General features: G+C 37.7%; 1 pseudogene; it reads right to left on the bottom strand.

Moving 5' to 3' along the window:
* Positions 1-10,707, bottom strand: part of LOC102427411 — a 34,816-nt pseudogene extending 24,109 nt beyond the window's left edge.
* Between the last annotated feature and the right edge of the window lie 1,147 nt (positions 10,708-11,854).

Raw genomic sequence — 11,854 nt, 5'->3', positions numbered from 1 at the left:
GTGCCATCAATCACATGTGTGTGTTTCGCTCTGTCATTATCGATCATGAATTTGGTTGACATGGCTATTATAGAGAAAGGGCTAATAATAACATATTTCTTCTAATTAATTTCCTTTCAATGTGCACAAATTCATGCACTGGGTTATATAATTATAAACATTTATTTTTCTTTGGATGAGAAGTTGTAGGATTTACTCCCTAGCATCGTTCAAATATGCAACCCAGTTTTATGCATGGTTCCTTTATCAGTAGTAGGGTTGACCAACAATGAGCAATGGTTAGTTCAATATGACTTTCCTCTACAAACTTGGGTTGCTATGGATAAAATATATACATGGCAAATCAATTGCCCACTAATGAGTTCAGCGGTCTCTGAACAGAGTTTTAAGCAGCTCATAATTTTTTTCAATGAGGGCTTGATTGTGCAAAAATATAGAAACAAAATATATTTGCTGTACTTTGACATTTTAATGAAGTTGCTTTTATTCCATATGAACTGAGAGATTTTTGTAACCTGTAAAATAGTCAAAGGCACACTCAAAGACAAACTTTCAGTGAAGGTGCTGATAGTGAGTAGAATTTTGATGTCTTCTAAGAGTTCTCTCCCCTGGTGTCCACTCCCTACATAGTCCTTGGACCCATGGCTATGATGAGTATTAATCCTATGATTAGATTATGTTACACAGCCCAGCTTGACTTTAAGATGGAAATTTTCAGGTGGGCATTACCTAACTACATGAGCCCTTTAAAAGAAGATTTCTCCAGTTGATGGCAGAGTAGGTAGTCACAGAAATTAGAAACAATACAAAAAGGTATGGTGAATCATTGCTGGCTTGAAGATGGAGGGGAGTTTCCCAGAACCTTCATTTGATCATATAAGCCCATTTGAACCTTGTTTTCAGCATGTAGTATACTGAGCAGGGCACCCATATCTTGTTCTGGAATGTGACCTGAAGAACTATGTGTTTTTGTACGCTGCTAAGCCCACGATCTATTGTTTTGCAACAATAGAACATAAAACATAATTTTTTAGAAAAAGCAGGTACAGTATCCTATAGAGGCCAGTCACTCACAACAATCCAGGCCCGTTCTACAGTTAGAAACACGTGAACTCAGGAGTCACAGAAAGGGAATCTAGGCATCATTATAGAAGGGCATTTTTCAGGAAGGATGTATGCTAAAATATCTTATCATAGGCTTCTCTGGAACACCTGGTTGTCATCCTTGCAGGAGCGCTCCATGAAGACTGCAATAGCTTCCCTCTCAGAGGCTGCATGAAGGTCCAGCAGCTCCTGCAGCGTGTCTGTGGGAAAGCGCACCCTCTGGGCCATCTGTTCGCTGTAATGGTCGGCTGCCTTCTGCAGAGCCACTGAGTTCTCTTGCTCAGCCAGAGTTGTCACCGTGTTCTCCAAACAAGGCACTACTCCACTGTTGATGGCATCCACATAGGCCTTTGCCAGAGTCCCAAGCCCTAAATGACACATTTTATTTAGGAAATTAAAAGGAATTTCTCACTCACTGTTTTACAAGCTTTCAAGATCAGCATTCTAAAAATTGCAACAATTTTACTGAAATGAAGTGTTCTTTTTTCTTTTTCTTCTCTCCATATTCCTCCTTGTTGCCTCCTCCTTTTGCTTTTATGTCTCTACTTTCTAAAAAAGACATTACTGTCTATTCTATTCACTCTTTTTTGATTTATGGATTCATCACATTCTAGTATGAAAATAATAATCTCATCTAACACATTCAAGAATTTCCTAGAATAATTTCCCATTAAAGTTATAAAATGAGTTTATCTTATAGGCAAGTAAAGTAGATAGTTTGTGGGCACTATTCCAAACTGAATGTGGGTCCCCTTTAAAAAAAATCAAGAATTTCAGGACAGTGACACAAATATTAAACCAAGCCTGGGTTCATCTCAGCATAGGGCACTGTGTGTCTGCCCTATGTTGGCATATCCGTGAATCTAGCTTGCACATAAAGCTATAGTTAAATTTTCTTCTCAAATGCGAACGAGATTTCAGAGCCTTATGTTCTGCTATATATTTTTTCTAACTGGTGTAAATTCTCAAAATATCTTGTGTGTCCTCAACAAAACACACTCATCTCATCGGTCTTCTCATCATCATGCAGATTCCTCTCCTTAACAGCAGCTTGTGCTTATGTCATTAGCGTATTAGTTTCATGAGACACAGTAGGCTTCAATAATCCCACATATAGGGAAACTTTAATGAAAAAACATGCATGTCTATGTGTGGCATGAATGTCTGTTTTTTCACATCACATGGAGAAGGGAAGAAAATTAGCAACAAATTCAAAGTGCAATCACACACACTGAACTGCAGAGAAACTTGCTGTAACAACGAAGACTCATGATTTCCAGTGATAATGATTTCTTTTCTTAGAGTCTTGGTTTTTGCATGTGTAAGGATATATTGACAGAAATTTTTGAATTGCTCCAGAAAATTCCATTCTAGTTGGTTTTCTGACATATGCTACACCTAGTGTAATATTTTTTTGTCATTTGTAGGCTGGTCAAAGACAAAGCACTTCAACCTTGGAAAGAACTTCCTGATATATTCTCTAGGCATGTTGGATTTCTGAGTTTGGGGATCCTCACCTATAAAAGAGAAAAAGACTAATCACTGATGAGGCAGTCTTCAGGCAAGATGGTTGAAGACATTCATTTCCAGGGATTTTTGCATCACTGTAACACTGGTTCCTGTAAGTCTCCTTTTATTTAATCATGCAAATCAACCTAATGCTAATAATTTACCAAAGCATAGACATTTTTTATTTATTTATTTATTTATTTATTTATTTATTTATTTATTTATTGTTTTCAGAGCTAGGAGCATAGAAAGTATTTCTGGAGAAAATAGGAGGTGGACATCATCCCAAGTGAAGAAACTAATGATTATTTTCCTTAGCCCTTCCATGGTGTCCAATGGTTTAACTGTTTATTATTTTCGAATGATAGATTAATCTCCAAAATGGTCAGAAATACTTTTGGTATTATAGTCCTCAGGCCATAAATAAAATGTGGGCACTAAAGTAAGAGTGAATTATTTTCTGGTATAAATAAGGATACTTATGATACTTCTGGAAAAAGTTTCTTGTGAAGGACAGAAAATACTCAAAACAGTAAAGAGAAACTCCTAAAAATCAAAGTTAAAAAATACAAGGAATATAAATACATTCATAGATTTTTTTAGCAGACATCATCAAAAAGTAATGTTAACCTATGCCACTTGGAGACCACACCTGTTTTTTTATATCAATTTATATTGAATGTGACAATGTCACAGAATGTGATTCTAGGCATATATCATCTGTTCAATAAAAATTTTTTGAATAAATAAATAAATTATTAAATAAGAAAAAAATTGATAAGTTCATAGGTACTACCTATTATTCTCCCTGCTAAATGTACTCAGTATTAAGAGTTTATTATTTCAACATGACAAAATATTGTATGAGGCTATAGAATGAAGAAAACGATGTTATGAAAAACAAATAATAAAGGATTTGACAGTCTTATAGGAAGGATATGTCAATGATTTTTTTGGGGGGAGATATTCATATAAATATCCTTTATATGAAGAATGTTAACCATGCAGACTATTAAAATAGACAATATGAAATGTACTTCAAAAATGAAGTCATTGTGATTCTGTGTTTATCATCTTCTATACTAATGAGCATTTTTTGCTAAATAGAAATAGATGAGCTCTGAACAATAAGTAACAAAAATATTTGAGCCTTAAGAAGTTTTAGCACTGGTTATAATCCTCTTAACTTATTTTTCATGGTGTCAATTTTTCTAAAATCATTTTGTCTAATAATGGATTCTACATTTTCTCAGCCAACTTAAATTCTGGTCACTTGAGTTTTTTTTCAGTAATAATAACAACTGAAACCATACCCACCTGTCATACACATATCACCATTAGCACAGGCCTCAATTCAATAAAAATAAAGATTGACCTTAAGTGTTGAGAAACAGGCTCAGTTGGTCCCACCTTCTACTGAACCCTCTGCCACTCAGACCATCCTCTGGTACCTGGAATGAACTTCAAGGCATTCTCCTTCAGTGATGGTGCGTCCATCTAACTCCAGCTCCAGCGTGAAATCCCGTACAACCCAAAGTCTGGAAAAAACTCACAAACTCGGCTGAGTCATCTCCTTCACCAGAGCTGGGAGAGGACTTTGTCCTGATTAGCTTTGTTAGTTCAGTCACATAGCTGAGATCTTAGCTAAGGAATGAGAAGTGCTCCACGCTAAAATTTCCAGATCTCACCCAGAAACAATTTTTATTAACATTCCTATTCACCCTGTGTTCTTTTCACTCAACCATGATTATTGAAATGAGGAAACAACAACAACAAAAATAGTCTCAGTTACATTCCCATAGCCTCCATGGCACATGGTGGTTGGGTTCCTGGAAGGATACTGCAGCTGCTCCAGGGCCTGGTAGTTGATGTGGTTCATGCTGTTGTAGATAAACATGCTGCTCAGAAGCACGGCCAGGCAAAGATCCACAAGCCATTCTTAGGGTCGCCCTAGAAAGCGCATTACAGCAGGGGACTTAGATGTCTATTGTTTGTCTTATTTGTTTTTATTTTAAAAAATGAAAATGAAAGCTAAAAATATTTTAAAAATAGGGTTTTTTGGCTAATACTCACTTGATGATACTTTTTCCATTGATTTTTTAGAGAGAGTGGAATGAATGAAATGGAGTGAGGAAAGAAGGGAGAGAGGAAGAGAGAGAAAGAGAGAGAGAGAGAGAGAGAGAGACATAGATGTGAGAGAGATATAGATGTGAGAGAGACATATCCATTGGTTGCCACCCGCTCCCACCTTCCTCGGGACTGGAATTGAACTTGCAACCCAGGTACTTGCTCTTGACAGGAAATTGAAACTTCAGCCCTTCAGTGCACAGGCCAATGCTCTAACCACTGAGTAACATCAGCCATGGCAAAAAACTACCATTTTAATCAAAATTTTACTTTAAAGATGTAAAAAATAAAATGAAAATGTTAAATAGTTTTTTTAAAAAAATACACTTACTATAAAATTAATGAGAGAAAAATTCTCAAAGCCAAACTGTAGATGATGCCTGTTTTCTAAATGTGAACACAGTAATGCAAGGTTTAAGTGTATAAGTGTCTTTCTCTCAACAGACACATTTTTCCAATTTATCTCTCATCTTACAATATAATCCATCACTAACATACGAATCACACCTAAATCTAGACTTACTTAGGTTTTAGTCTGTTTTTTGTTTGTTTGTTTGTTTGTTTTTTCACAAAAACAAGCTTGGTAGCTATGAGTTCATATTAAATTGTGTCTTATGGCTCAATTCAAATTCCAGAATTATGTTTATCATCACATAAACAACAATGAAAGTAAAACCTGAAGTGAGCCCAGTTAATAAGTGATCTAAAACAAGTGGAACAATGGTGGGAAATGAAACCTTAAGCTACAGAAGCTGACTTTTATTTCAGTCGGAAACCATGAAGCCTTCTAGTGCCATGCGATATACAACTTGTACTATCTCTGCAACAGCCTTAGTGTCTCAAACGCTAGGAACTAGTAAAAACTTTAAGCTTGACGAACTCCAATGTGGAAAAGCTACTCCAAGCATTTGACCTGAAGTGACTGAGCAGGTACTTAAAAAAGTAAATGCATGAAAAACCTGAGAGCATGAGACATCCTTTAAGAAAGGGACCTTTAAATGAACTGCTGACTCTGGAGGGCCTCTACCCTTCACTTCTAATTAAGCATGGAAGAAAAACAGAGACTGGCTAATTTGTTGGTTTTTTTTAATCCAAATAAAATGCTAACTTAATGGAATCCTTAGTTATTCAAAGTCATAGGTGAACCACACAGTAAGCCAAGGATAACAATCCAGATCTATTCTTAAAAGTACAAGTTCATGTACAGAATTATCATAATGCCATTTTAAATATTATCTACTTTTTTAAAAATCACAAATCTTCATCATTTAGGCAAAAAACAAATTTCACTTTTCTTCAAAGAGATGTCAATGGTAAATGTGATTAAAACATTTCAGTAAAACCTTTTGTCATTTTTTTCCTTGACCTACTGAATATTTTCCAGTACCATTTTGTAGTTTTATTGGATGACTTTGGGAAAATAACATGGTGAATATTATTGTTTTATAATACAAAGGAGGGCTCTCATTTATAAGCAAACCTGGAACATAGAAGGCCAAAAGAAATATGTCAGTGAAGAGCTCATTTAAAAACTATTCAGCATTTAGTATGTAGAGAATTGGAATGCATAATTGAAGACTGTAGTTCTTGAAGAAGTGTGATAAAACCTCATTTATCAAAAGACCTTGGTGTAAAAGAGTGCCCTTGCACCCTGTTCTAACACTGTAGGAATACATCAGATTTGGATTTCCCTAGGTCTACTACTTCCTTTAAAAAAAAAAAAAAAAAAAAAACAGAACAAGAGTATTGAGCTCCAACTACAACTGACTGGTTCAAAAACTGTTTTAAAAGTTAGGTTTGTATATTATAAATTGTACATTCAAAACATCTCTTACAGTCCAAGGTTAGTAACCCAGCCAGCTTAAATCAAAGGTTTTCTCACCTAGGTCCCAGTACATGGATGACTGACTCAAGTACTTACTCTACTGGGAAGTAGAGATCAAGAAAGTATTTATTGGTCAAAGCTTATGTTACACAAGATGTGTCCTTGAATCAGATCCCTCTTCAACTCAAGCACTCCTTTACTGACAGCACTTTGTAAATCACACCAAGAAAATCACCCCAGATGGCAAGAGCTCAGACATTTGAAATGTGGTCACTGTAGCTTTTCACTTGGATGGCAGAAGCAATCGTGGAAGATGGACTGGATCAAGCCTTCCACAATGTTGTAGGACTGAGCAAATCAGTGAGTTCACCAATAAAATTATAGTAAATTAGAAATATACTTATATAAACCAGAGAGGCAGAGCTATTAGCCCCTGAGGGAAGGAAACTATCCACAAAACTAGAGGCTTTTTAAATTTAGATTCTCTAAATTCATTCTCCCTCCCCACCTTTTTTTTTTTTCCTTTTCAGTAATGGAAGCCAAAGGTGCATTAGTGCTACTTTCAACTTAGACTCACACTAACATAAATAAGGAGAAAATATTGAATTGCAAGTAACACTATAAATACAAAATACTTATATTGTGGGAAGAGCTCAGGAGATTTATCTCAGTGCAGTGGCAGATGCAATGGCGTGAGCACACTCCGCCTGTATAAGCTTCCTTGGCACACCAGGAAGTGGCAGTGCCCGCCTGAGCAGACCCCCTAGAGCCCCTACATAGTATCCTGGTCTTTCCTACCATTGGCTGCCCTAAGGATAGTGTAAACTTCTGATTGGTCCAGAAAGTTATATATGTTGCTGCACTTACACAATAAACTTAGATCTGCGTCACTGAACCTGGTCTCCGGAGTCCTGCATGCCTCATTAAGGCTCCGTTGTCCTCACCCCCGTGGGACCCCCTGCTTCATTATATTATCCCATAATAGTGCTTTTTGTGGGTCTAACTCATATATTTAGAGAAGTCAGTACAAAATTCTTCTTTAAAAAATACATATTCCTGGTGTAGCTGAGGCTTTTCTGGAGATTTTTAAGTAGATTATTTCACTGTAATCAATTTTCATGGGTCCTACCTCCAACCCTATTAATCTCTTACAATTTAACTAGTAGGTCCCATGGATTATAATTTCCTCTGGGAATGACTAGATTAGGATCTCAATTTTTGTATCCCTGATACTCTGTTCTGATAACACTGCACATTACTTAATCCTCAACTATGCTCTTGGTCTTTGCTTCATTCACTGCCATATCTGCAGTACCTAACACAAAGCCCTGAATGCAGCTGTCTAATAAGTATTTAACTTGTACTTGTTGCCCCAGTGTAAAAATAAAAAGATCTATTCTTAATCAAAGTATTGAGTTTACAAAGAAAGTAAGTTCTACAAAATAGAAGTTTGCCTCATTATTCCTAATTGAATTTGTAGCTTAGAGAAATACATCGTGAAAGTTGAGGTGGCAAATTAAAATGTAAGTGGAGTATCAAGAACAAAAAATTCTGCCGAAACCGGTTTGGCTAAGGGGATGGAGCGTCGGCCTGCAGACTGAAAGGTCCCAGGTTCGATTCCGGTCAAGGGCATGTACCTGGGTTGCGGGCACATCCCCAGTGGGAGATGTGCAGGAGGCAGCTGATCGATGTTTCTAACTCTATCCCTCTCTCTTCCTCTCTGTAAAAAATCAATAAAATATATTTAAAAAAAAAAAAGAACAAAAAATTCTTTGCCTTACCTTTTCCACATCACCCAGGCCCTCAGTGTCCAGAAGGAGCAGAGTGTGGTTGGGCTTGGAGGGGTGGGGTACACACCACATCCAGATGCCTTTGGTTTCAGACCGCACTGTGGAGCCCAGAGGAAAACCTGAAAAGAAAGAGGAGAAAGCGTATAGAGTAAGAGCAGATAGTCCAGGCTTCTTATAGGTTACATTGGTTAAACTTGTCAGAATGTTGAGTGCCAGGCTGGGAGAAAGGTTGCTTTCATTTCAGCAAGAACAACCTATCCAATATTTGTATATATTGAGGATCTTCTCAATAAACACTTTGTGTCCTCTTTTTACCTCGTTCTATCATTTGTAGTTCAAGTTATGTCACATTACAGAACTAATATAACCTCTACTGATTTTATGTGTGTGTATATATATATATACATATATATGTATATATATATGTATATATATATATTTAATCCTCATCCAAGGACATGTTTATTGATTTAGAGAGAGGAAGTGAGATGATAGATAGATAATAGATAGATAGATAGATAGATAGATAGATAGATAGATAGATAAAATTTGACATGAGAGAGGGAAACATTGATTTGCTGCCTGTTGTACACACACCAACTTGGGACTGAACCTGCAACCTAGGTATGTGCCCTCACCCAGAATCAAACCTGTAACCTTTTGGTGTACAGGACCATTCTCTAACAAATTGCGCCCCCCTAGCCATGGCTTGACTTTTATATTATTTTCTGACACTGAAGAGCTCCCTTGTCCTTCAGGTTCTGGTGGATTTCAACCAGTGGGAGGTATTAAAAGGAGACGAGAGGTCAGACATATGTTCTCCTCACTTTCCTCCTAGTGAGCCATGATGTCCTAGTGCCTCTGTTTCTTTACCTTCGGCCACACCCCCTTCCATGCCATATCTCTGGTCTTTGCCACATTCTGTTATCCACTTTTGCTTGCCTCATCCTGCTATAGTAGTTTTAGAGTCTACCTGGCCATTGCTATTGCCACTCTCTGTATGCATCCTCATCCCACATTGGGTCTTTGTGCTGTGCTTATGCCGTTGTAAATCATCTTCCATTAAATGCTCTTAAGTACTCCTGAGTAGGTCATCTGAGTCCTGCCAGGACCTGGATAATACATCAGCTTTTGTTGGATTTTTTTTCCTCCCTTTTACCCTTGTATTTTTCTCAATTTTTTTCTCTTCTAAAAAATGGTGAGTTCTTTGCTCACTGTTTTAAGTGTGGACAAAATGGAAGGGAAAACAGAAAGCACCTGTGAGATTGTTCTAGATACTCTTTACAAAGGCAGAAATTAAATACACAGTGGGAGAGAGTGTGAGGTATATGCCAAGGAACCCACTGATGATATATCTTGTCCCACAGTCCAGGATTTTGACTGTCTGCCATATTCCAATGTCTCCTTCAATGAAGAATGAAAATGAACATGATAAAATACCTAGGGGAGGTTGAGTCAGCATGCCTGAAGCCATTCAATTTCTACATCCAGAGTATATTCCACAGACAGAATATAAAGCCTGAGGTGGTCTGCATTCTTCCACATGTAATAGTGTTTGATTATTTTCTGACTAATCCATAGTAATCTGAAGTTCCCATTACCCCAGCAAGGAAAGGCAGGATATAATTGGAGGTCATTGGTCTCAGCTTTGAGAGGTAAAACAAGTTGTCAACAAAGAGAGAGAGTTCACATGAGAGAGAGAGAGAGAGAGAGAGAGAGAGAGAGAGAGAGAGAGAGAAAATTCATCAAAGTTTTGTTATGAAATGAAGCAAACAATTGGATGGTAGCCCCATTGAAATATGGGATATACAGAATATACTGCTATTTGCTTTACCTCCTATCCCTTTTTAAAAACAGCAACTATTGAACAATATTTGTATGCTAGAGTTTAGAGCAGAAGTAATGTAGGAGAAAGGAAGGGAATACTTTCTGGTGCTGAGCTGACTAATGGGTGGATCTTTGATAGGGCTAGGGAATTCTTTATGAGTGAGATTTTGTGGACAGATGAGGTTAAAGTTATAAATCTAGCAATGAAACTTAAAAGTTTTCTTCGCTGAGAGAAATGAGGCTCTTTTTTAAGATGACCTCGAGAGAGGCATGATCAGCCTCTCTTAACACTGTCTCCAAGCAAATGGCCCTGCCTCAGAACAATACTCACCCTGGATCTGTCCTGCCAGGTGGTTCATCAGGTAGGATTTTCCTGTCCGATACAGACCTGCGATGGCCACCACCACCACAGGCTGAGAGATCTTGTCTAGAATCTCCAGTGCTGTTGGGTTTACTGTCAGCTGATTATTCTGATTTTCCACCAGACAGATGGGGTCCATCAGGGTGTATCCAGAGGCCATGGTGAGCTGTAACCCAGAGGAATAACTTAGTACAACACAAGCTCCTGAAGTCATATCTAACAGTTACAGAGGTTATTTGCATATTACCTTTACACTCCTGGAGAGCATATATCAGTTTCCTACATTTAGTATGTTTCTAAAAGGTAAGTATTTAGCCTAGTGTTTCAAGGCCTGGTACAGATTCCTTATGTACATTATTATATTGATCTATAAATGAACCTTAAAACAACCTTGCCCATGTGATGCATAAAAGGATTCTAATGAGAAAAACAAACAAACCACTGATGATAGAGCCTTGAGAAGGTTAACATACTGGGAGCAAGTTGAGGCAGAATGGGACATGCAGGAGATGAGGAGTGACCAGAGAAGATACCTGGAGCTCCAGAGTGATTTGTTTTCTTGTTAACTGCATATATTCTCTGAGCACCTACCATGTGCTGGACACTGGTCTATGTGCTCAGTATCAAGTGGTGAACAAAATGGATACCAATTCCTGCCTCATGAAACTCTATCCTAGTGGGAGGAGACAGACAATACAGAAAGCAAATAAGCAGCAGGCATAGTATATGTATATTAGATGAGTTTATATAGAGGGTGGTCAGGGAAAGTCTGCCTCTCAAAGAAAGAGAAATAAATGTGATCTTTGACCTTGAGGAGGACAGGTTTAGTGAATCCCAGAGCAGGAGAGGGCTGGCAGAGGGGAGACATTGAAAGGAAGATGAAGAGATGAAGAATGTGGCTCCCTCTCAAAATACTAAAGGACAACCCTAGCCAGTTTGACTCAGTGGATAGAGCATCGGCCTGAGGACTGAAGGGTCCCAGGTTCCAGTCAAGATCATATGCCCAGGTAGTGGGCTCAATCCCCAGTGGGGCATGCAGGAGGCAGCAGATCAATGATTCTCTCTCATCATTGATGTTTCTATCTCTCTCTCCCTCTCCCTTCCTCTCTAAAATCAATAAAAATATATTTTAAAAGCACACAAAAAAACAGAGAAAGACAAGTGTCACATGATCTCACTCATATGTGGAATCTAAAGAACATAATAAACTGATGAACAAAATGGATCCAGAAATATGTAAACAAAATAGACTATGGAATCTCAGAGGAAGGTGGGGGTGGGTGGATGGGAAGTGATTAACCAAATAACTTG

The sequence above is a fragment of the Myotis lucifugus genome, unplaced genomic scaffold (genome assembly GCF_000147115.1).
Source record: "Myotis lucifugus unplaced genomic scaffold, Myoluc2.0 scaffold_799, whole genome shotgun sequence".
NCBI lineage: Eukaryota > Metazoa > Chordata > Mammalia > Chiroptera > Vespertilionidae > Myotis > Myotis lucifugus.
The sequence above is the reverse complement of the archived record's forward strand: the minus strand, read 5'-3'. Positions and strand labels throughout refer to the sequence as shown.